The sequence below is a fragment of the Triticum urartu genome, chromosome 1A (genome assembly GCF_056163025.1).
Source record: "Triticum urartu cultivar PI428250 chromosome 1A, HENAU_Tu73, whole genome shotgun sequence".
Lineage (NCBI taxonomy): Eukaryota > Viridiplantae > Streptophyta > Magnoliopsida > Poales > Poaceae > Triticum > Triticum urartu.
In genome coordinates this window covers 376485995-376491911 of record NC_141873.1, presented here as the reverse complement: position 1 = coordinate 376491911, position 5917 = coordinate 376485995, and positions in this window count along the sequence as shown.

Below are 5917 nucleotides of genomic sequence, written 5' to 3'. Positions count from 1 at the left end.
AAGCGTGCGTGTAAGGTCGGTCCGGGCCGCTTCATCCCACGATGCCGCTGAATCAAGATAAGACTAGTAACGGCAAGCAAATTGACAATATCGACGCCCACAACTGCTTTGTGTTCTACTCATGCATAGTAACTACGCATAGACCTAGCTCATGATGCCACTGTTGGGGAACGTAGCAGAATTTTAAAAAAATTCTACGCATCACCAAGATCAATCTATGGAGTCATCTAGCAACGAGGGAGAGAGGAGTGCATCTACATACCCTTGTAGATCGCGTGCGGAAGCGTTCAAGAGAACGGGGTTGATGGAGTCGTACTCGACGTGATCCAAATCACCGATAACCTAGTGCCGAACGGACGGCACCTCCACGTTCAACACACGTACGGTTGGGAAGACGTCTCCTCCAACTTGATCCAGCAAGGGGGAAGAGAGGTTGATGAAGATCCAGCAGCACGACGGCATGGTGGTGGAAGCAACGGTGATCTCGGCAGGGCTTCGCCAAGCGCAGGGAAACGGAGGAGTGTCACGGGAGGGAGAGGGAGAGGCCAGGGGCTTGGGTGCGGCTGCCCTCCCTCCCCCCCACTATAAATAGGGTGCCTAGGGGGGCACCGGCCCTAGGAGATCCAATCTCCTAGGGGGGCGGCGCCCAAAGGGGGTGCCTTGCCCCCCAAGGCAAGGGTGGCGCCCCCCACCCCTAGGGTTTCCAACCCTAGGCGCAGGGGGAGGCCCAAGGGGGGCGCACCAGCCCACTAGGGGATGGTTCCCCTCCCACTTCAGCCCATGGGGCCCTCCGGGATAGGTGGCCCCACCCGGTGGACCCCCGGGACCCTTCCCGTGGTCCTGGTACAATATCGATTACCCCCGAAACTTTCCCGATGGCCGAAACTTGACTTCCTATATATAAATCTTCACCTCCGGACCATTTCGGAACTCCTCGTGACGTCCGGGATCTCATCCGGGACTCCAAACAAATTTCGGGTTACCATATGCTAATATCTCTACAACCCTAGCGTCACCGAACCTTAAGTGTGTAGACCCTACGGGTTCGGGAGACATGCAGACATGACCGAGACGCCTCTCCGGTCAATAACCAACAGCGGGATCTAGATACCCATGTTGGCTCCCACATGCTCCACGATGATCTCATCGGATGAACCACGATGTCGAGGATTCAATCAATCCGTATACAATTCCCTTTGTCAATCGGTACGTTACTTGCCCGAGACTCGATCGTCGGTATCCCAATACCTAGTTCAATCTCGTTACCGGCAAGTCACTTTACTCGTGCCGTAATGCATGATCCCATGATCAACCACTTGGTCACATTGAGCTCATTATGATGATGCATTACCGAGTGGGCCCAGAGATACCTCTCCGTCATACGAAATGACAAATCCCAGTCTCGATTCGTGCCAACCCAACAGATACTTTCGGAGATACCTGTAATGTACCTTTATAGTCACCAAGTTACGTTGTGACGTTTGGCACACACAAGGTACTCCTACGGTATTCGGGAGTTGCACAATCTCATGGTCTAAGGAAATGATACTTGACATTCGGAAAAGCTATAGCTAACGAACTACACGATCTTTTGAGCTAAGCTTAGGATTGGGTCTTGTCCATCACATCATTCTCCTAATGATGTGATCCCGTTATCAATGACATCCAATGTCCATAGTCAGGAAACCATGACTATCCTTTTGATCAACGAGCTAGTCAACTAGAGGCTCACTAGGGACGTGTTGTGGTCTATGTATTCACACATGTATTACGATTTCCGGATAACACAATTATAGCATGAACAATAGACAATTATCATGAACAAAGAAATATAATAATAACCATTTTATTATTGCCTCTAGGGCATATTTCCAGCAGGAGGAAGAAGAGATGAGATAGCAAATGGATCCGGTTGGTCTTCGAGGTGGATTTGGTGCAATTTGGGGTGGGGTCGGGCTGTCGGGTCAGACGTGGCGGGCGCATATCCGCCCCATATTTGGGCTGGATATGAGGGGAGCCAGTCAGCCCGGGCGTTTGAGGGTCGTTTAAGGGGCCCGTCTGGGTCAAAAAATCATGATCGGGCGGCTCGTCCGGGCGTATGAGACGGGTTTGAGAGGTCTGGTTGTAGATGCTCTTAGTGAGCGATAATTATTACTCTAGCTAAGTTTTGGGGGAACATGTAGATATTATCTTTTTTCCTCCTCTGCAAGAAAGATCTTCTCCTCCTGCTGGCGCCGCCACCTCTAGGCTAAGGAGGTGCAGAGGATCTCGGACCCCCACCGACGGGAGGGACCCCGTTCTCATTATTGTTAGATTCAGCGTCTTGGTTGGGGATGTGTGGTGGCAGCGATGTCACTTAGTAGGAATAATGTGTCCCACGTTCTATCCCTGTCCAGATGGTGCATTTAGTATCGTTGGAGGGTATGTGGAGGTTTGTCTCCGTCGGATCTCATGGGGTTTGGTCGGTGTTGGTCTTCGATGGATCTATTTGGATCCGATCTTTGTTCATCTTTGTTTAGGTGTTTACAAGTTTGGCCCTTTTGATCTACGACTTTCTTCATCGGTTTGGTTGCTGCTCTGGTGCGCTAGTCCTATGGGGCCTTAACACGACAGCTTCCCGATTGTCTACTACAACAAGGTTTTCCCGGCTTCGGTGAGGGAGAGCGATGATGGCGACGTGCCTTCGGCTCGCTCCAGTGCTTGTAGTAGTCGCTAGGTGGTCCATGTACATGGTTGTAATTTTTATTACCTTTGTTGTTCTTTGCACTGCCATAATTAAAGAAGAATATATTAGAAGTTTCTCGCAAAAAAATATTACACTAGCTAATTGTCCAATTTTCTTTTGGGAAACACGAGTATCACTACAGGAAAAACACATGTTGCTAAGTATTACGAAGTAAGGTATTGGGTGCTCAGCTTAGGGATAGTAAGCCAAGTACATAATACATAATGCACGGCAAAAAAAGGAGATCTCAGCTAGGTGACAGTAAGCCTAGTGTAGATTTAAAACACACTGGGTTCAAATGAAGCTCGACATATAGCCCAGGAGGATCTTGGTTTACAGAAGGACCTGACATAGTTTGTTGCCACATGGCCACCACGGAGGTGGTTGACGGCTCCGTGACGGCGTACACTATGCTTTACGTTCTTTTTTTGCAAAACTATATTGTATATGCAAAATGACTTTTTAATGTTTTCCAATGCATTTATAATTTACTTATTGCATTTTATTACTTTTTACTCTCTTTCTCACCCATTCTCTACTGCTAGTTTTCATCACCCTTTTGATGCCCTTGATGTACTTTCCAACCTCTCTCTAATTACCATTACTTTGCCACTTTAAAGTTGTGGCATTACCTTAGCCTCCCCCCCCCAATAGTTTACCCAATTTAGATCTTCCAACCATAATTCATGTGATTTGACGAGTCCCCTATTAGGTAAGCCTAGAAAAGTGTACCCCCTGCCTTTTCTTGAAAAGTGATGATTCCATCTGGACTATTCTCTTTACGTGTGTTATAATTGGTCACAGGACCTGAGCAACAAAAAAGAAGACAATTACTGACAAGAATTCGGTTGGGGCATATAATATAGCTACCGAGTGGGAATCTGGTGAACTTTAGTGTGACACCAGCACTGTGAGGTGACGGGAGGTAATCTTATGAAAACATGAGATCAATCTTGGTTTGACATGTCCCTACGGCCTACCCTATCATGAACAAAGAGAACATCATCATGTCCTCCCCCCATTTTAAGTCAGTCAAAGCCCTAGACCAAGCGGGGCCTATAGATCGGTGCTTCCTCCAAAACCACGTGAGGGAGGGGCGGAAAACCTCCACCACTTGCATCTGGCCCTAATATATCTATACAAGGATGGTGTGATGTTTAAATATCAAATACACAACTTTAATGTGGCACTTGTTTCACAAACAGGTCTATCTCGGACAAAGGTTCAGGACCCCCACTTCGAGGCGATAGGAGGGGATCTTGTGAAGTCATGGGCTCAATCTTAGTTTGAAATGTCATTGTGACCTAATCTAACACAAACAAAGAGAAAGTCACCATGGTCAACCCCCTTTGTAGCCAGTCAAAGCCCTAAACCAAGTGGGGCCCATGGATCAGTGCTTCGTCTAAAACTACGCGAGGGAGGATCATAAAAATTCACCACTTGCATGTGGCCCTAATATATGTATATAAGGGTGGTGTGATATTTAAATATCCAATACACAACTTTGATGTGGCACTTGATTCACAAACAGGACTATCTGACATGTAGGTTCTTTATTTAGAGTGTGACATCCCCACTTCAAGGCGACAAAAGGGAATCTTGTGGAGACTTGGGCTCAATCTTGGTTTGGCATGTCACTATGACCTACCCTAGCACAAACAAAGAGAAAGCCACCATGGTCAACCCTTTTTGGAAGCCGGTCACAACCCTAGACCAAGTGGGGCCCACGACTTAGCGCTTCACCCAAAACGCCATGCGAGGGTCGTTCAAAAAATCTACACCAATTGCATGTGGGCCTAATATATGTATACAGGGATTCTGTGATGTTTAAATACCCAATACACAACTTTCATGTCGTATTTGTGTCACAAACATGACTATCTAGCACGAAGGTTCTATACTTACAGTGTGACACTCCCACTTTGAGGTGACAAGAGGGAATCTTGTGAAGACATGGGCTCAATATTGGTTTGACATGAACCTATGGCCTACCCTAACACAAACAAAGAAAAAGTCACTATTGTCTACCACTTTTCAAAGCCAATCAAAGCCCTGGACCAAGCAGGGCCCATGGATTAGCGCTTTGTCCGAAACCACGCGAGGAGGGCTGAAAAACCTCCACCACCTGCATGTAGCCCTAATATATGTATAAAAGGTGGTTTTATGTAAATATCCAATACACAACTTTGACATGGCACTTGCTTCACAATAGGATTATCCGGCACGAAGGTTCTAGACTTAGAGTATGACAACCCCACCCCCACCCACACCCACACACTTCAAGACGATGAGAGGGAATCTTATGAAGACATGGGATCAACCTTATTTTGACATGTCACTATGACCTACCCTAACATAAACAAACAGAAAATCACCATGGTCAATCCCCTTTCAAAGCCGGTCAAATCCCTAGACCAAGCGGCCCACAGGTTAGCGCATCTTTTGAAAATGTGCGAGGGGATTCTAAAAACGTCCAACACTTGCATGTGAACCTAATATATATACAAGGGTGGTGTGATGATTAAATATCCAATACACTACTTTGATGGGACACTTGCTTCACAAATAGGACAATCCAACACGTAGGTTCTGGATTTAGAGACGTCAAGAATCCAAGCCACCCATGTCGAGACGATTTAGGCCAGTTGGGTAGGGCACCTCTAACAAGGGTTGAGCCACACATCGGGCAGAATTAGGGTTGCAAGATCTATCGTTATAGACCTTCACGGGACATGTCGATTACTCCAACCCCTACACTGAGCTTGTGGAGAATATTCCTCCATGTAATTCAAGACCTCCATGTCTTAGGCCAACTCCAATGCACAACCCCAAATCGTCCGCCCGCATTCGTTTGGGGTAAAACGGACAGAAACTGCAGCCTAACTTGCGGGAGCAAGTGGACAAATGTCTGTTTTCGGTCCGCTTTCGACCCATTTCCGGCACAAGTTTGGGTCGCGTTTGCGGCCAAACGGACACGCGCGGACGGTCGCGACGCGTGGCCTTGTCCGCCCCTGGCCCGCCCGCCGGTGACACACCCGTTCCTTTTTCTATTCCCCCTCCCCTCATCTCCCCCCCCCCCCCCGCAAACTCCGGTCGCACACCCTGCCCCTCTCCCTTCTCATCCTAGCCGCCGTCGCCTCCATCGTGGCCGTGTAGCTGCCGAGCACGACCACGCGCTCTCCACAGCACGAG